General features: G+C 38.3%; 1 protein-coding gene across 3 annotated transcripts in view; it reads left to right on the top strand.

The window, feature by feature from the left end:
* The first annotated feature begins 248 nt into the window (after positions 1-248).
* Positions 249-21,343, top strand: part of LOC105475452 (STEAP4 metalloreductase) — a 35,407-nt gene continuing 14,312 nt past the window's right edge. For 2 of the 3 annotated variants that reach the window (XR_011622113.1, XM_011730700.3), the window contains exon 1: positions 254-441. The gene's annotated coding sequence lies outside the window, so the exon portion shown is untranslated. Of the gene's footprint in view, positions 442-21,343 lie in introns of all 3 variants that reach the window. The other variant, XM_011730701.3, reaches the window with a different exon arrangement.

Genomic DNA, 21,343 nt, shown 5'->3' with positions numbered 1-21,343 from the left:
AATTGCCTAGAAGCCTAGTCCAGGTGCTGTTTTCTCAGCTACTCAAAGAGATCCTTCTTGCTCCTTTAGGAAAGGGGGATTCCTAGACCTCTTCAAACCTCAATCACCCTGGGATGCACAGATGCCAAGTCTCGGGTGAAATCCTTAAAATCCCCGCTTCCCAGGGGTCAGCGGCACCATCAGCAGCACCGCAGTATAGAAGTTCCGGTCCTTCCAGCTGCTGGGATTCTCAGCTTGAACTCTTCCAGGAAACAAGTTTCTCTCCGCTTCTCTTGCGAAATTTCGCGGACCGTCCCGCCCTTCTCTGGCTTCTTATAGCAGCCAGAGCCACACGCCCCAGCACTGAGCTGCAGGCGCCGCGAAACTTCTCTCTACCCGCCCGGCCCGCGGCGCGCACCGGCTGCGCAGGACGCTTCCTCCTCGGAAGCGCCTCTCCCACAGGTGGGTCACTTTTCGCCACAAGGCTCCCGTCCCTTATCTGCCTCAGCTCACCTCCAGTCCCTGCTGCTAGGACCCCACTCCCCAGCCCACTAGCACTGAGGAACAGGTGCTTGCAAACTCCCCGCCGTGCCCTGGCATCCCTCTCGGGGAAAGTCACCTGCGGCTGCTCCACGATTCGGCAAGCTTCTAACTTCCTGGAGTTTAACGCTCACCCCTACCACAGGGTGCAGAGAAGTCCATAGGGGGAAAATTAGGGGATTAGATTCTTCTCTGCATCTTACTTCTGGATTGGCGCACTCTTGGGGCGCCCATCAAAAAGCAGGCTGGAAGAATGTGGCTTTAGCAATCTCCAAGGTCTCAGATCCGAAGCTGCTTCTTGACCAGTAGCTAAAAATTTGTCCTGATACCTGCAACCACTTCCATCTTTGATCTTGATTTAAATTTCCTCATGCAATTTAAAGGTTACTTTTCTGGAGGAAGATTGTTCAGAATGTTATTTATTGTGAAGAGTAAATAAAGCTTCAGTTCTGTTTGTTTGTCCAGAGACACAATTTTATTATTCTTTTTCCCACCTCTAGATGGTTATTTAGGAAATTTCTTTAAAAGATTGGTGTACTGAGGCTGGGCACGGTGGCTCAAACCTGTAATCCCAACACTTTGGGAGGCCGAGGCCAGTAGATCACTTGAGGTCAGGAGTGCCAGACCAGCCTGGCGAACATGGTGCAACCCAGTCTCCACTAGAAATACAAAACTTAGCCAGGCGTGGTGGCAGGTGCCTGTAATCCCAGCTACTCAGGAGGCTGAGACAGGAGAATCGCTTGAACCCGGGAGGCAGAGGTTTCAGTGAGCTGAGAAAGTGAATTGGATAGAGAATGGGAGAGGGAAGGGAGAATACTATTCCTAGTTCTATAAAAACTAGAAGCTCAATATCTCAGCCTCAGTTTCCACAGATATAAAATAAAAGGCTGGCTGTTGGGCCAGATGATCCAGAAAGTTCAACTCTAACAAGGTGAAAAGCTGTGACTAAAGATGCCTGCAAGTTTGAAATATATCTCCTTAATGCTACAACTATAATTCAGTGGTTACTTTTTTCATAATAATGCAGGTTCCACTTTTATAAGGAAACTCTCCAGTTGTGGGGGGAGAGTCTCTTCCCACAGGAGCATCTTCAAGTTCTACCACATTTATCATTCAGAAAATACTCTCAGCTTACAAAACCATTCTTCAGCCTTGCTATGTGAGAATGCCCTATTCCCTACAAACGGCAGTCATCTAAATGTCACTCACATGAGAGAACATTTTTTTCTGACACAGTAGGTATAATTTTATAAAATGGCACATTTATTTGAAGCAGTAACTTTTCTGAGATATGGCCTTTTACAAGGTCCCAAGTTTTTCAGAATGCTGTGATTTAGCACAATATGAGATTCGACCTACATGTATTCTACCTGCATGGCAAACACTGCCAACCCAGAAAACAGGATGAGACACTTCCTATTTATCAGGCTCCAAGGTTGTAAATAGTACATGTGTACAGAGAAATTGGGTCATAGCACTTTTTCTATTTGGTAACATTTTACGGTTCCACTGAGGTTCACATTGTTCACATTGTTGAAGTTCACATTGTTCAGAAATCAGGTGTACAAGGCCTGGCCCCTGGCTGAAGAACAATTTCCAGACTTCTGTCTTACTAAAGCTTGCTAACTGTTGTTTAGAAGGAACTAAATAGACTTTTTCAGCTTGTTAAATTAAAAACCTTAGGCCTTGCACTATGTGTGAACAATTTAAAGAAAAATAAGTTATGGAATTTTATATTTGAAGAAACTCGGAGTGGTCACTCTGCGTTACTTTGTCTCTTGAAGGACTTCCCCTGAATCACCCTACTATTATTCTGTTATTAAAAGGTTATAAATTCTCTTTTTAAAGGCTGGGTAGCTGATTCTGTTGTCACTCTCAGAAACACATTCCACTGTTTTAGGATCCTTACCATCTAGTTCTCTTCATAATTAATTTAGACATGTTTATCAAATGCTACTTAAAAATCATCTTTTTTTTGGAAAATATTGGGAAAACTGGTAAGTTGCTAGCAACACACACACACACACACACACACAAGCAGCAACACAGTAGTCCTTCAAAACCTGAAGATTGGGCACTTTGCTAGGGCACTTTGTAGCTAAGTTTTCTCCGGGTTGTCCTCTGAGAAGGTCATTTGCTAGTGCCTGCAGCTACATCTACCAAGAATTCATACTATAACAATGCAGAAGAGGATAGGGATAATGACGTTTCTGGGTGGGGTTTTGTTTGTTTGTTTGTTTGTCTGTTGTAAGTTTATGCCAGGTAATGATAATGTAAGGTTTACAGAGATAAGACCTCTGAAGTTACCTGTTTGTTCTTTATAGATTTAAAGAGAATGGTTTATTGGTGAATTATGAAAACTTCCTGAACAGTTATATGTGCTGTGTTAACTCCACTCAAGATATTTCTAATGACTTTTAGGTCATTTCCGAAGTGATTTGAATTAGCATTTGTCCTTTTGTTGAAAAGAAATCAGTCCTGGAAGAAATCAAACTAAATAAATAACTAAGGAATAATTAATGCATAAAACAAAGCATGCTAAGAAAACATACTTGGCCTACATACATGAACAATTTGTTCCTCCCAAATCATTAAGGAATAGACAACAGTGGATCCTTGTGCTGTTCAAAGATCCTCTTTCAGAAATATATCCCTGCAAAAGAACACGCTATTCTACTGAAGGAAGCGTGTACACTCCAATTAACTAGGCAGGACATTGACAGCCCAATCTAAATTCTTATCCACAATGTTCTGAAGAGTTTATTCAGTCATGTGTGGAGAGGTCTTACTGTACTGTACTTTGGCAGTCACATATTTCTATTTTGGGAGGACTTTTTTTTTTTTTTGTGACGGAGTCTCACTCTGTCACCCAGGCTGGAGTGCAGTGGCAGGATCTTGGCTCACTGCAACCTCCGCTCCCTGGGTTCAAGCAATTCTCCTGCCTCAGCCTCCTGAGTAGCTGGGATTATAGGTGCCCACCACCATGCCCAGCTAATTTTTGTATGTTTAGTAGAGACGGGGTTTCGCCGTGTTGGCCAGGCTGATCTCGAACTCCGGACCTCAGGTGATCCATCCGCCTTGGCCTCCCAAAGTGCTAGGATTACAGGTGTAAGCCACCGTGCCCGGCCAGACTTTTTTTTTTTTTTTAATGTAGATTATATGATCAATCCTAACATCAGGATAAAGTTCCCTTTTCATCTTAAAAAGAAGGAAAATATGTGCAAAGAGTAATTTTGAAAAGTTAGGGTCTATAATTCTAAATAAAAAGAAGGCTAAAAGATAATTTAATAGAACTATATAGCACAGCTCTTGGAAGGTTATTAGTAGAATACAAGCTAGTCACTTTGGCCTCAGCACCCAATTTTTTTTTTTTTTTTTTTTTTTTGAAACAGTATCACTCCTTCACTCAGGCTGGAGTACAGTAGCGCGATGTCGGCTCACTGCAACCTCCGTCTCCTGGGCTGAAGCAATTCTCCTGCCTCAGCCTCCTGAGTAGCTAGAATTACAGGCATGCACCACTAAGCCCACCTAATTTTTTGCATTTTTAGTAGAGATGGGGTTTTGCCATTTTTGCCAGTCTGGTCTTGAACTCCTGACCTCAAGTGATCTGCCTGTCTTGGCCTCCCAAAATGCTGGGATTACAGGAGTGAGTGACCGTACCTGGCCAGCACCCAATATTAAAGAAAAAAAAAATGCATTAGGAACAGAGCCAGGGCTCAGAGAGCTGATGGCATCAGCACCGTGGAGCGCAGAAATAGGAAGGGATAATTAACGGTCATCGCTGATTGTTCATCTTCCATCTATACCTGCTCTTTTTACAGGGTATGAAAACAGTTTTGAGCTCAAGTTAAATTGTGGCTGCAAAACTTTTGCACAGACTTTGGAAAACTTCCTTGTTCTGCTTCCCGACAGATTCAAGTCCCTCCTCGCCTGTAGGCTCCCATCCTCTCTGCACATTCCTCTGCTCTGGCCCTTACACTATGCATTGCAACAATTTGATTATATGCTTCATCTTTCCCAAGACCAAAGCTCCTTGAGGACAGGGTCCATCTCGTTTCTCACTTTATCGCTCTTAGCATGGCTATTCAATAAATCTCTGTTGAAAAGAAGGCTTTGCTAATAATACTGATTTTTACTTTTGGAATATGCTTACCTTATGGACATAGTACATAATGAGTATGGATGCTACCTGCACAATGTTAATTAACAGGGTCAAAGTGCAGTGGCAAAGTCCACATTTTAACTTCCTACCATTCAGGGAGAGGCATGAGGTTGCTTTGAACTGTATAGCACATATAAAGTGAACAGTTGAAGTTATTATAACATTTTATTTAAAGCAGAAGAAACTGCAGGAACCTTGGTATTTCCTCATTTAGTGTCCCTATTATGTTGCTATACTGTATTGTAGTTACAAATTTATTTGTAATGTTTTGTATTCTAATTTATTTTAAAGAGTGATATGGGGCCAAACACAGTGGCTCACGCCTGTAATCCTAGCACTGTGGGAGGCTGAGGTGGGCATATCGCCTGAGCTCAGGAGTTCAAGACCAGCCTGGCCAACGTGGTGAAACCACGTCTCCACCAAAAATACAAAAATTAGCTGGGCGTGGTGGTGCACACCTGTAGTCCCAGCTACCTGGGAGGCTGAGGTGGGAGAATAGTTTGAACCCAGGAGGCAGAGGATGGTACCACTGCACTCCAGCTGTCTGGAAAAAAGAAAAAAATGTGATATGGGGCCAGGTGCAGTGGCTCATGCCTATAATCTCAGCACTTTAGGAGGCTGAGGTGGGAGAATCACTTGAGACCAGGAATTCAAGATGAGCCTGGGCAATGGTAAGACCCCATCTCTACAAAAAATAAAAATTAAAACATTAGCTAAGTATAGTAGTGCATACATGTAGTATCAGCTACACAGGAGGCAGAGGCGGGAAGATCTCTTGAGCCTGGGAGGTCAAGGCTGCATGAGCAGCCATAATCATGCCACTGCACTCCTGCCTGGGTGACAAAGCAAGACCCTGTCTAAGAATGATATGCTCTTCTCCAGTACCAAAGTACTAAAGTGATTTCTTCATCCTATTCAATTCCCTGACATAAGTGGTACAAGAAATGGGAGGAGATTGAGGAGAAAGCAATTAGCAGGTTGGTAAATGGTTCATTGCAGTTAATAATGAAAGTGTGCCAGTTGCCTCTGGTTTTCATAGTTGAGATCCTAAACTGCACTTACCTTATTTTTTAGGTGTGTCTGAATAACTGTAAAATATGTGCTGGGGGTGGTGGTACACAGATGGGTCCCTGTATCTATCTCCCTTAGGGAACCAAGATTCTAAAGGTATCAGGTTTATAGCTAAAATTGTGTTGATGCCATGGGTGAGGTAGAGAGGGTCTGGAACCTTTGTTGGGGTAGGGAAACCACATGGATTCTGTTTTCATAAAAATACTTAGGAACCTTGTAAGAAGGGGAGGCCCTAAGGAAATAGATTGATGCCTAAGATTCAGCCAGGACTGGGAAAATGGTATTATCTCATTTATTTATTTGAACAATATAGCACATATAAAGTGAATAGTTGAAATTATTATAATGTTTTATTTAAAGCAGAAGAAACTGCAGGAACCTTGGTATTTCCTGATTTAGTGTCCCTATTATGTTGCTATACTGTATTGTAGTTACAAATTTATTTGTAATATTTTGTAATATCAGCCCAATTATTTTCCCATTTTTGTGGTCACATTCCAGAGTCTTGGGGAGAAGGGCGTAAGAGGCAGGGGAAGAGCCAGTGGTATGTTGGCAAATGGCTCTCTAAGGGAAAAAAAAGTCCTGATTTGTAGCATTTGGTGATTATCATAAGGTAAAAACTCTATGACTGATTTCAAGCTCCTAGCTGGCAAGCTGGCCATAGCCACACCACTGAAAGGCTAAGATTAAAAACCTGAAAACTAGGCCAGGCACAGTGGCTCATACCTGTAATTCTAGCACTTTGGGAGGCCGAAGGTGGGGAAGGGGGCATAGGAGACGTGGAGGGAGGGACTGATCACTTGAGGCCAGGAGTTCAAAACCAGCCTGGCCAACATGGTGAAATCCCGTCTCTACTAAAAATACAAAAAAAAAAAAAAAAAAAAAAAAAAAAAATGAGCTGGATGTGGTGGCATGCGCCTATAATCCCAGCTACTCAGGAAGCTGAGGCGTGAGAATCGCTTGAACCCAGGAGGCAGAGGTTGCAGTGAGCTGAGATCACACCACTGCACTCCAGCCTCGGTGACAGAGCAAGGGTATGTCTCAAAAACTAAAATAAAATAAAAACCTTGAAACTAAAAAGAAAGAGCTATTTATTTTAAAATATTTATCAACTAGCACTGCTCTCAAGCTTGTATATCAGGATATTACAAAAGGTTAGAGGAGAGAATTTCAAGAGCACTTTCTTCCCTGGGGTCAGAAATGGAGCAGCTGCAAGGCCAGATTATGCCCAGCAGCTCCATCTGATGGGTCCCAGCAAATATCAGAGGCATTGGGGCCCTGGGGAGTCCTTGCCTCTCAGTGCCACATTAGAAGTAACCCAAAAGAAGATGAAGTAAGCTATATTCATAAGCATTGCGGACTGCCCCTGGAGATTTCTAAAAATGGTTGGGAGATACCCTAAAGCAGAATGGAGCTCCTCCAACAGCAAGGACTGGGGCTGGGGTCAAGATCCACAACAAAACTGCTGTCTCCAAACTAACTGGCAGTTAGCAGTATTTAGATAACTCCTATTGGCCTTAATGTAAAGATAAATGCCCATTCTTAAGAAATTTTATTTGAACAAAGTTAATTCAAAATTGAAATTACAATTTATTTCCCAAATATCTCTGACCACAATAGACCTAGAAAAGCAAAACTCACTAATGAACACTAAATATTAGGGGAGTTGATGCAGATCATCAGATTAAGCAAATGCTTATATAGTGCATACAAGCCAAATGCCACCAAAGCCATGAGATAGAGCTGTTTTTCTGATAGTGGCAATCCACTGGTCCTGGTCTGACCGGATGCTTAATCTTTGGTGACCCACAGATTTGTAAGAACTTGTTCAGGATTTAATATGTAAATGGAAGTCAAGGTAAATTAACCCAGAGACACAACTGAATCCCTGACCTTGTTGTCATGAGTCCTGGGCTTTAATCAGATAAACTAACCGGCTTGAACAGCAGATAATGAACCTACCTGATGAAATTCTGGGCCAGAGAATTATAAAATAATCTTAATTTATCTTGACAGATACTGCTGAGATCAAAATGTGGCAACATGTATTAATGAGATTTTTAATTGAACTAGAATTTCAACAAAGAACCTAAATTTAAGATAAATAATTTTCTCCTAAAATACAATTAAAATAGTTAACGTAGATCTCTATTACCTCACTTTCCTCATAATTTATAGAGTGTTAGTAAAATATTACTAACAATCACTTTAGTTGCCGCATATGACATAGTTAGTTCATAGCTAGTTGTTAGTAATTCATGTAAGATATATGTCCATAGAACATTAATGTAAAGATTGCCTTTAATTATGTTGTTGTGACTTGAGGAAACTGTGCAAGTTAAGATTACTGTGTTTTTGTGTGCCATTCTATTATCTAGCATAAAAACTAATCAGCAAATTCAGTTGCTATGGGATACAAAACATTTTCTCACAAAACAATTGAAATAATCAGTTTTTTAGCAACCAACCTGAAGTAGTTTGTTTATGTAGAAAAAGAGCTTTAAGTGATATATTTATATTAATCTATAGCCATTAGTAACTTAAGTAGTTACTAGAACTTATTTTGGAAATCACAAGTTGATGATTTATCATGCTACAGGATTGCTGTAATTTTTACTTAAACTGATGTGATAATAAGAGAATGGGCAGCAATATGAACTTATGAGAAGTGCACATGTCTAAGAAATTAGATGTAGGTTCTGAAAATTAGTTTGGGCAAGCTTTTACTCTCTTTAACTCAAGTTCCTCTCCCCCTGGAGTAAAAGGTGTGTGTGTGTGTGTGTGTGTGTGTGTGTGTGTGTGTGTATGTTTCCAAGAACCAGTTTGATGTAATTATAATTAAAATTTCCAATCAAATTATATTTTAATATCAGAATGGTTTATCTTAGTTCTGGTTGATATTCAATTAAGAAGAGATACTAATACACAAGCTTGAAATTTCTTTACAGTGGACCCTGTTCCTCTGACCACATTCTCTAATTCTCACTCAGTTAAAAAGAGCTACAGATATATAAAAGCATTTCATAATCTTTCACTTCATATGACCCAGCTATGAAATTATTTTTAAATGTCAGTAATAGCTTCTTTACTAACCTAGTTGCAAATTAGGCTATTTTAAATTGAGTACAGATTGTCCCCAACTTATGTAAGTTAATGGCTCAACTTAAGATTTTTTGACTTGACAATGGCACAGAGGCAATATGCACTCAGGAGAAGCCATACTTTGAGTACCCAAACAACCATTCTGTTTTTCACTTTCAATACAGTATTCAATAAGTTACATGAGGTAATCAACACTTTCTTATAAAATAGACTTCATGTTAGATGATTTTGCCCAACTATAGGCTAATTAAGTATTCTGAACATATTTAAGGTAGATTTGGCCAAGCTAAAATGTTGGCAGTTTAGGTGTATAAATTGTATTTCTGTCACAATGTTTTCAACTTATGATGTGTTTATTGGGAGGTAACTCCATCACAAATTGAGGGGCATCTGTATTTTTGTAAGGGTTGCCCTTTGCTACCACAGTTAGTTCATACATATGCACTCACTTTCCCCTCTGCCTGGAAAACTCACCTGCAAACTCCTTCTTGCCTGTCAGATCTCAGCTTGATTTAAGGTTGCCAGATAAAATACATCATGCCCACTCAAACTTGAATTTCATATTAAAACACATTTGTGTTTTTAGTACAAATGTGCACCATATATTGCAGAGGATATACTTATGCTAGAAAAGTATTCCTTGTTTATCTGACATTTGAGTTTAATTGGCATTATGTATTTTTATTTGCTAAATCTAGCAACCCTCACTTGACTGGCACCTCCTTGGAGAGACTTATGCTAAACAATTCTCAAAACTAGTCTCCCTCTCTCTCTCCTCCCAGCATTTTCTATTCCATCACTCTACTCAGAATTCTTCTGAACACTTACTACCATCTGAAATCATCTTATTTTTATGTGTGCGTTGTCCAACTTTCTTATAATAATATACACACACACAGTTTTTGAAGCACACAAATTCAGAGATCAGGCTTAGCACTTTGTAAGGAGATAACATTTTCAAACTCTATGTGAGATCTATATTCTTCACCTCTTTACCCTCAACCTATAGAACAGTATGTGCTACACAACAGGTGATCAATAAATATTTGATGAAGGAATGTGTTAATGTGTATATTAAAATAAAGAATTTGAAATTTATACATAAATATCACCAGGAAGAAATTGCCCTTGCAAACGGCACTACTTCTACCTACAAAGCTAAATTTTAAAATATACATTTATATTTTCAAATGACTTATATATGGCTTAAAGATTGAACTGTCCAAAAATGTTAGAAAAAGCCATTTATTATGGGCATTTTTTTAAATAAACTGTGATCAGTGATCTTTTTAAACCAAGGTCTTCTGATTTTGCTACAGTAATACATACCTGCCAATAAAAGAACATGTACTTGAATGTGAATGTTTGTTATCCCTAGAGAGCCTTGATCTCACTAAATACAGAAATAGCTTAGTGAATAATTGGATACGTTTGTGTGTTCATGGAAGGTTTTTATTTTTTTAATACTTTTTGCTTTCTAATTGTCCCTGGGATATATTAAAGCAAATGCTGTGAATCACAACAAGACTGACATAGTTGCAGAACCCCCTCCTGCCCTTTTGCCTTGTGATGAAAGGGAACATTTGATTGATGGGTTTCAGCTCATTACAAATATGTCATCAAGTCATCAAGGGCTTTTGGGTTGAAATTCAGAAAGAATAATAAAACAGAAGGAAGGACTTAAAAAAACCCCTCCTATTTACAGTCTTTAAATTAAAATAAAAAATCCTGTCACATCTCATACAGTTTGAAGGTGTTATTTGCATTCCAACTGTGGAAGGTGCCAAGCCAGATCTCTGATTTGTGTGCTACACTAGTGGTTGTATGTGCCCAGAGGGGATAGCGTCTGAGGAATTCAGATGTTCGGATGAATGATTATTTCAGAATTCAAAGCTGAATTCTCAAAAAGAGAAACAGGCAGAATGATTTTATTAATGGTTTCACCCAACTGATTAATGACACGTTATCACATTATGCTGTACTATGTGATAGTTGCTGCTAGGGGTACTGAGTAGATGTATAAGTAGATCTGATCAAATTATGATTTCATGGCTCTTGGAAGACAACTCTTTAAGGTTTCCTCGAGAGAGTTACGGAACAAACCTTAACTACAGTTTGACAAGTCTTGAATCTGGCATACTTTGAACTCTCTCTTTTCCAAGGCCTGTACACTCAAACGTACTCATTTTGCCTCTGGTTCTCAAAAAGAGAGGAATTCTAGCTTCTCAGCCAAAGAAGACTTAGAGGAAAAAATTGTAAGGAAGGTGAAGTTTCTGCAACTCCTTACAACCTCAACATCCTGTTCTTCCTCTTATCTTTCCTTTCCCTACCACACCTCTCCAAAATAAAAAGGAAAAGAAAAAGATAACTTTACCTTTTTCCACCTCCAGTGGTTCTCCAAAACGGGTGCTCTTTAGAATCACTTAAGTTTGTTTTAGTTTGGTTTTTAAAATACAGATGCCTAGGCTCTACCTCAGATCAACTGATTCAGAATCTCAGGAGGTGGTTTCCTAGCATTTTAACAGCTCCTAGCTGATTCTAATGTGTTACCAGGAAGAAGAACGACTATAGCAGGCCATTAAATGAAAGCTAACAGAAAAGCTGATAAAAGCTTTAAGGCAGTGGTTCTCAAGCTTGGCTGTACGTTTGAATCACCTGGGGGAGCTTAAGAAAAATGCCCAGGCTCTACCCTAGACCAGTTGATTCAGATTCTCCAAGAGTCTGGGTCATCAGGCTCTCTACCTGATTCTCATATGCACCAGGGTTGAGAACCACTGGTTTCTAGTGTAACCCTTTGCATTTTCATAAGCCTTAGTGTAGCCCTTTGCAGAGGTATTTGTATTTTCATAAGCAACTAAGAAGTTGCTTCAATGATTAAAGATCATTGGTGCTGAGACAAGGTGCTGAGAAAACATCTGTCTGTCTGTACCACTACCATGTCCTCTCTCTTTCTGAATCCTTCCAAACCAAGCTTTGTAGGTTCTTCTATGCCAACTTATCTAATGATGGATCCCAGCATACTATTTTCTGTTGCTAAAAATTAGGTTGTGATGATTGAAACTGATGAAAGACTGTTGTCTTTACAGTTGTTTTTATAATGATTACCTCCAAATTTTTCATATAAAACTTTTTTGCATTTTTAATTTGTATATTTTTGTAAAATTAGGTGAGCTAAGAAACAAGTTAGACTCCTAATGATGTGCATAAACAATGGTTGAGTCTTTACATAAAGAAATCTATCTTCATTTGTATACTTTGTGTGTTTTTTAAAAATAAAAGAAATAAGAGGGATTCATGGAGGCTAATTTTCCCTTCCAGGCCTATCTGTACCAAAGAAAGGGGAAGATTTTCTTGCCTTTTCTTTGTCTACAAATGGCATTATATGCATAGGTATCTATATATTTTTATCTTTATGAAATTTCAGGGGGTAACAATTGGCCCATTTTCCAAGTATAAGACAAGAAAGTACCACCATTTAGAAGAGATATGGTTAGGTTGCTGACTTTGTTCTTATTACTAAAAGAAACGAGAAACTGGATCTATTCCAGGGAATGGGAGGGACAAAGGGACCATTTGGCCCCAGGCTGCTTACACACAAAGACCTTCAAAATTGATTTTTACTTATTATTTAAATGAGATCTATGCATATAGTCCATCATATAACTTTAAATTTGTGCCCATTTATTATGTACAGGTTGAGTATCCCACAGCTGAAACGCTTGGGACCAGAAATGTTTTGGATTTCAGATTTTTTTCTTTTTTTTTTGCATTTTAAGATACTTGCATATACATAATGAGATATCTTGAGAATGAGACCCAAGTCTAAACACAAAATTTATGTTTCATATACACCTTATACACATAACCTAAATGTAATTTATACTAACTGTTTAATAGGCTTATGCATAAAACAGAGTTTTGACTGCTTTTGACTGCAACCAGTCACATAAAGTCAGGTGTGAAATTTTCTAATGGTGGTATCATGTCTGAAAGTTTGGATTTTGGAGCATTTCTGAGTTTATATTTTTGGGTTAGGGATGCTTAACCTATACCTACACACTGCTATTATGCTTTTGTATGAATTAATTTTTTAGCACAGTCATCTATATTTTTCTCCTAAAACATGAACTAATTTGCATTGAAGTTTTGGAATATTTTTAAGCATTTTTTTTAATTTAAGCATTTAAAGTACATTTTAAAAAATTTATGACAAGGTTATTCTAAAATGTATAGGAATTAAAAGGAACTAGAGTAGCTATAATAGTTTTGAAAAAGAACATAGTGGGAAGAATCACTGTACCCAATTTTAAGACTTATTATAAAGCTACAGCCATCAACATTGTGTGGTATTGGCAGAGGGATAGACACATAGATCAATGGAACAGAATAGAGAATGCAGAAATAGAATCACACCTCTATGTTTAACTGATGTTTCACAAAAATTTGAAAGCAATTCAGCAAAAACTAAGGATAGTCTTTTCAACAAATAGTAGGAGAGTAGTCATGTATTCATAGGTCAAAAAATAAAACTTGTCCTAAACCTTACACTTTGTATGAAAATTACTTAAAATAGATCATAGACTTACAAGTAAAACTTTTAGAAGAAAATATTCAGAACTAGGGCTTTGTGAAGAGTTTTTGGGTAAGATACTGAAAGTGCAATCCATAAAAGAAAAATAAATAAATAAATTGGACATAATCAAATTAAAAAATGTTTGTTTTATGACTTTGAATGTGTTAAGACATGAAAAAAACAAGCTATAGACTGGCAGAAAATGCTTGCAAATCACATATCTGACAAGAGACTCATATGTAGAATATATAAAGATTGTCAAACTCAACAGTAAATAAACCCAAACAGTTCAATTAGAAAATAAGCAAAATACATGAAGAGACATCTCACCAAAGAGGACACATGGAGAGCAAATAAACACATTAAAATATACGCAACATCATTAACCATTAGACAAATGCAAATTAAAACCACAATGAGATACCAGAATGGCTAAAATAAAAAATCACGACTCATAAATACCTGGTTAGAAGTAAATTAGTTCACATTCGAAGTCAGTATAGCCAAGTCTTATAATGCTAAACAAACACCATGTGACCCAGAATTTGTATCCCGGGGTCTTTATCACAGAAAAACAAAAACTTATTTTCATACAACAATCTGTACGTGAATACTCATAGAAGCTTTATTTGTAATAGCCCAAACTGGAAACAACCAAAATGTCCTACCTTAGATGAAGAGTTAAACAGTAGTATATCTATACTGTGGAATACCACTTAGCAATAAAAGGAAAAATCATTGATGGATCTTAAGGATGTTATGCTGAGTGAAAAAATGCCAGTCTCAAAAGGCTTATATTACTGTGTGATTTTATTCATTCTCAAAATGACCAAATTTTAGTGATAATGAACAGATTAATGACCTCCAGGGGTTCGGTTGATAGTGAGGAGGGCAGCATGAGGGATGGTCTAGTCTGTAACCTCACTGAAGTGATGGGTACATGAGCATACACACGAGATAAAATAACATGGAAATATACATGCATATGGCTCCAATGTCAGTGTCCTGGTTTGGATATTGTACTCTAGTGACATAAAACTGGAGGAAACTGGGTGAAAGATGCACAGAGACCTCCTGTGCTATCTTTATAACTTCCTTGGAATCTATAATTATTTCAAACAAAAGTTTGATTGATTTATTTTTTTAGTAAGCATTGACTTAAGTATAAGAACTTAAAATAGATTATTTTTTGTAATTCTCTTTGGACCTTTTTATGTTTCTACTATGCTGGCATCCTCAAAAGCTGGAAGAGGCCTGAGCCTCTCAGACCTCTTACCTCTGAGAGGTGAGAGAAGTAAAATCCACCAGCCAGGCTGGCCCTAACGTCCTCATGGGAAGCCTAGTTGGAAACATCCCAGAAGAATACTGCCTCAGGTTTCCAAGGCCCATGGGGTGGGATCTGCAAAGAGAGAGATGATAAACAGGACTCCTCCTGACCCACACCTGGTCCCCCATATGACACACACACTCACATACACACACACACACATATACACAACACATACACACGGTTTCTCAGAGTCAGCTTCTACCATGGCTTCATCGTCATCTTTGCCACCTTCATATCTGCATCACTGATTGCTAATTCCTAGGCTATGTAAACAGCCTTGTGAGATCACTTTACCCATCTTGGCTATCATCTCTGGGAGATGATTCCATAAGAGGCAAAACCAGTCCTGCGGATTTTCCAAACTCAGAAATATTTCTGTTGTATTTCCTGTTACATAACTGAGGTTTGTGGAGAGCCCATGAGACTGAAGTAAGGAGAGGAAACTCCCATGTTATGTTTTAACTATTTTAACCCACCTTTCCCTTAATAACTCTTCTTCCTGTTTGCTATCTTTTTTATTATTTTCTTTATTATTTCTATCCTAGATATAAGAGTAAAGTAGGACTAGAAAACTTTTTTTAAGTCTTTGAACAAGGAACCTCCATGAATGCATATTTACACACAGCTTTTGAGTTTCAAGATGCCTGAAATGGGTGTAGCAGCATCTTTTATATAGTACTTAACGCAAAATACACCCTCAACTTGATCTCCCTTGTGGTTGAGAGTATGCATACATATATCTATTTCTTTTCTTTTTTTTTCTTTTTTCTTTTTGAGATGGAGTCTCGCTGCATTGCCCAGGCTGGAGTGTGCGGTGCAATCTCGGCTCACTAAAACCTCCACCTCAATTTTTTTGTATTTTTAGTAGAGGCAGGGTGTCACCATGTTGGCTAGGCTGGTCTCGAACTCCTGACCTCAAGTGATCCTCAAAAGTCATTTTATATAGAGTTTTATTTATAAGAAATAAGCGGGACGAGTAGGAGATTCTTAAGAATCACTGCACTCTAGTTCAAATATTTTCATATATTTATAAAAATCACAGTTATATAAGCATAATTAACCCTTAATTTGTAAAGTTTATATAAAGGCTATGTTAATTAGATACTTGATTCAGTAACTAATAGATTGCCAATCTATTTAAAATAGTCATTTTCTTAAGCACTTATTAGGTCTCAAGAACTGTTTTGAGATACAGGAATTCATCTAATTTTCACTGCTGGGCAAGGTGTGAGAGCCCTAGCATCTGAAAGTGGTCGACTTGTGGGTTGGTAAGAAGAATTTAATGACAACAGTCTAGGTTTGAAAAAGGAAAGTTTTAGTAGAAAGAAAGAACACTGCAGAAGAGTGCAGCAGGGCGCCTTCGCAAGATAGAACTGAGCAGACCATGGGGGATTCTCCTTAGGAGCATTTATGAACCTTAAGACAGAAGCTTGAGGGTAATTTGGACCATATTAGCCAGATAGGTCATGATAAATGATGACATTTAGAGTCATTTTGGTGCCTTACTGTCAGCAAGGGTTGCACAGTGAGTTTCAGCATAGCGTTCTGGAGATGTATAGAAATTTTAGTTACTTAGAAATTTTTTTGAAAGAGGCCTGGAACCAGGTGCCTATTTACTAAAGAACTTTAATTAATTACTTCTAAATTCCCTCGCTATGGAGTTTTGCCTCTGATGGCCTATTTGATGGTCACCAGGCAGTCTTTGCTCCCTTCATGATACTTCTAAATTCCTCAGATATGGAGTTTTTTGTCTCCAGTACCTGTTCGTGGTCATTAGCTGATTTTTGCTCTCTTCACTCACAGTATCTCTGAAGTAGGTACTAGCAATCCCTCAGTTTACAGATGATGAAACTGAGACACAAAGAGTTTGAGTAACTTGCTCAAGGTGACATTGCTGGTAAGAGGCGAAGCAAAAAATAGGGCCATGTAGTCAATATCTTCATTAAAAAACTTCATGAAAGATTAGAATAAATGAATGTAGTGACCAATCAGTCAAAATAGTCTGGAATCACTCTCTCTTTGCAATGATTAAGATAATCCAAATGAGAATATTTCAATTGACAAAACCCATCTCATTACAGGATACTGGCAACTGCATCAAATCTACATTTTGCTTACAAATGTTCATCCAGTATGAAAGACAGAATAAAAATATTAGGATAAAATAATTTTTTTAAGTGAGGGGATAGGCAGTCAGACATTCTTTTGTGACACAAACCAGTTCTACAGTAGAATAATGAAGGCATTGTTCAGCAGTTTGAAGGTTTGATTTATAAAACTAGGTGTTAACTGATTGGCAACCAACCAATAGAAGGTAAATTGCTAAACTAGTCTGCATGTGCAGATGCTAGTAAGAAATTTTCAAAGGCACAGCTGCACTTTTATACAAAGGTCCCTGATCATCTACAGGTACTTTCCCACATGTGGTCATGATCTTTGATGACACCCATTCAGGATACCAGTCACCAGTTCATTTATAAAATGATTCAGATGTTGTATTTAATTAGATTATTCAGAGTTTCTGTGGGAGTGCAGGAATGTCCTGTATTTCTTGTCCCTTTCTCCCATAACTTCTGCCTCCCTACAAAGACCTAAATGCTCTGCTTGTGGTAGAGGCATGCAACTTCAGATAAGCTCAGGTAAGAATATAGGTGTTTTTGATAGGTTAAAATGGAAAGCACAAATTTCTGAAACGCCAGGAAAAAGGTGCAAACCCCACATACACTGTGCAATCTGCATGAAATCCACCATAGGAGAATTGAGTAGTGATTACGTGTGCTTTGAAAATTCTGCATCAAATTCACAGAGTTTTACTTTCAACCCGTTTAGGTGAAAGAAATAATGTTCTTACAACATCTCTTCTGCCTCTTTCCTTCTTTCTTACTCTTCTCCATTGGTTACTCTTTAATCATTCAGCATCTTCCTCTTTATTTATCTCACACTGTGCCTGGGACACAGAGTAAACTTTTCTACTTGCAGCCCCTTCATCCTACCCTTTTAATGTTGTTCAACGAATATTTATACATTCCTAGACTGTGGTAGTTAGTCCTTTTCTGAGCACTGAAGATACATCATCGAACAATAGACACACACACACACACACACACACACATGCATGCACCAAAAAAATAAAAGATCAACTGAAAGCTTAAACTAAATATTGGGAAAGAAAGATTTTGAGAAAAACTCAACACTGAAGAAAAAATATTCTTCAAAAGTATAGAAAGCAACCTAGATTATTGCAGATCATAGAAACTGGTTTTTTATTTAAATTTTACAAACAGTCACATGATTCATAACAGTATTTCAGTTTAGTTTTAACATACTTTTTTTTTAGTTTTGGGTAATATTAAGAATCTTTTACTGTGTTTAAAAGTCTTTTATATATTTCCTTAGGACAAACTATCAGCTCATATACTTTGCCCAATTTTCTAATAGGCAATTGTTTTTTTCTCATTGATTTATATGAGTTGAAAATATTTTTGCCAGTTTGTTGATTATCTTCATTCTGACATTGCTTAGTGGGTTTTGCACTGCAGAACCTATTTATTTTTATGCAATCACATTTGTCCAACTATTTGTTAATGGTTTAATGATGTAGGAAAAGGACCTTCCCCTCTAAGATTATGAAAGAATGTTCTATGGTTTCTTCTGGTTCTGTTCTAGTTTCATTTTTTAAAACATAAATTTTTCACTCATTTTGAATTTACCTTGGGGTGGAATATAAGGTATAAATTTATTTTTTTCTTTCAGGTAGCTGTTGAATTGCACCAACATTAAAACCACCTTTGCAAAAATTATAACTGAAGAAATTATGACAGTGACACAGATCAGACCTAACTGACTCCATCTTGCTTCTAACCTTTAAGCTGTCTTTGTTCATTCCTGGGTGTAGGCAGAACTAACCTTAGGAAGGAATTTAGTTTATGGTTTGACTCTGAAACAAAATTGATAATGTCCCTTTTCCCAAAAAGACCCACTTCTTGCCTGGGGACCAGTCTGCCTTTGTGGGACTAACAAATTAACTACATGATTAGTTAGTACATTTTAGGGGTCATGCAGCCTCTGGCTGCAAGAGTCTGACCTTCCCCACATTGCTCCTATGGATAGCATTACTATTGTAAAACCTAAGATCAGTGCTTCAGATATTTTGCAGACCCTGCACTGGATGGATCAGCTGACATCACCCAAGTTGGTAATCTGGCTCAACCAGTTCTGCGATCCCCTTTATGAGTCCATCTCCAATGTGACTAATCAGCACTCCCCACTTCCAAGCTCCTACTTTAATTTAAATTATCTTTAAGAACTCTGATCTTCATGCTCCAGGAAACTGATTTGTGTAATAATAATACTCGCATCTCCTGTACAGCCAGCTATGCCTGGATTACTCCTTCTCCACTGCAATCCCCCTGTCATGATAAATCAGCTCTGTCTAGGCAGCAGGCAAGGTGAACCCACTGGGCAGTTACAAATTTGGGGGCTCGACCAGGATTGCCTTTGTGGTTACCTGCTGTGTAGCCCACCTCTGATGATGGATCCGGAGGCCAGCCCAAGTGGCTGCCTAGTTCTCTTGGACTAGGGGCTGACTCTGGCACTCTCTGCCAGTGGGGTGCTGCTGACCCAATATGCATGGATTCAATGGTAGTGGAGAAATAATGCTAGGGAAATATCCCATAACTGTAGCCTCATCACTGGGTGTCTGTAGCTGTAGCCTCCATGCGAGGTGTCTGATTTGGTGAGTATTCCAGTCAGCTACCAACAGCCCCTTCCTTCTCCTGATTTATTGGCCTCTCTGGAGGTGCTGCTGTCTCTTAGTAACCTCCCAGAGTGTCTATCTATAGCCCCATCACAAGGTATCTGCCTGTAGCTCCATTACAAGGTGTGTGTAGCTGTAGCCCCATTACAGAGTGTCTGTCTGTAGCCCCATTAGGGGGTATCTAATTGGACGGAGAATAAGGAACTTGTTTGGAGGACTACTCTTGGTTTGAGACTGGGTCTGGAATCTGTGTCTTGAAGGCCTTCTGTTCGTCTTACATTGTATGTGTGTGTGTGTGTGTGTGTGTGTGTGTGTGTGTGTGTGTGTGTGTTTATATGTGTGGAGGGCTCTGAAGGAATTGCTGCCAGCAATTTTCTGGGGGCAGGGGACAGACTCTCGCTCTGTCACCCAGGCTGGGGTGCAGTGGTGCGATCTCGGCTCACTGCAACCTCCACCTCCCAAGTTCAAGCAATTCTCATGTCTCAGTCTCAGTGTAGCTAGGACTATAGGTGTGCACCACTATGCCCCAGCCCTGAGTTGTCATTTTGAGTAAATGAATAACTTCTGGTGACATGGGACTCTATTTTGTGATATCCAGTGTTTTAAACCTTTGATATTTGACAAACCTTCCAAGATCAAATTCTAAGTTAAAAAAACAAATTAGATCTCCTAAAGTTCAAAAAGATATATTGGGCTTATTTAATGTATTAAAATCATTTAAGAAACATTGTCAAATATAAAATGGTGTTTAACTTTCTTTGAGTTATAGTCATATAAACATGTTATTAGTATGTGTTATAAAATTGTATAAGATTTCTATAATTCTAATATGCCTCAGTATATGTTATCAGTAATAACTACAATTGTTACATTGAATTTTTGTGTGCCACAGAGATAACAAGTTTCCTTGTCAATTTCTTTGACTGTGGCTTCCCTAAAACATTTCTGTCATCTGCAGACAATTGTTATCTTGATTTGGTCCTTTTTAGGAGATGGTTTTATAATCAGCTGTAAAACTTTGACAGGTGCTCTTGAATGCAAGTTTCTGATAACCTTGGAGATTATGACATTAAAATAAAGGAAATTTCGGGACTCTCCTAAAGAGCTGAAATGTTCTTTCATTTGAATAAATCAGCTCTGTCTAGATAACAGGCAAGGTGAACCTGTTGGGTCATTACAACATTAGCTATTAAATAATCTGTTTTCTCATTGACCTGAGATGCTATTTATCATGTGTTTGGGTCCATTTCTGAATTTTTTAAAACTCATTCATTAAAATTTGTCTACTTTCTTTTTTCTTTTTCTTTTTTCTTTTTGGACACAAAGTCTCTCTCTGTTGCTCAGGCTGGAGTGCAGTGGCCTCCTGAGTAGCTGGGATTACAGGCGCCTGTCACTACACCTGGCTAATATTTGTATTTTTAGTAGAGATGGGATTTCACTATGTCAGCCAGGCTGGTTTCAAACTCCTGGCCTCAAGTGATCCACCTGCCTTGGCCTCCCAAAGTGCTGGGATTACAGGCATGAGCCACTGTTCCTGTCCAGAACTTTATCTATTTCTTTGATAGTACCACATTATTTAATTATTTTGGCTTTATAAAAGTGTTAATATTTAATATGACTAGCATCCCATTTATTAACCTACTTTTCAGAATTTATAGATTAAATTAGGGAAAACTGACATCTTGTGAGCCTTGCCATCCAAGAACATGCTGTACATTTTCATTTATATAAATTCTCTTCTCCTGATTCTTAAGAGCATTTAAAATATTTTTCATATAGATGTTGCACATACCTTGCTATCTTGTTACATATTGTCTTTATTTTGTTGCA

Source organism: Macaca nemestrina, chromosome 4, assembly GCF_043159975.1.
Source record: "Macaca nemestrina isolate mMacNem1 chromosome 4, mMacNem.hap1, whole genome shotgun sequence".
NCBI classification, from domain to species: Eukaryota; Metazoa; Chordata; class Mammalia; order Primates; family Cercopithecidae; genus Macaca; species Macaca nemestrina.
Note: the sequence above shows the minus strand (reverse complement) of the source record. Positions and strands in the feature narration are given on the sequence as shown.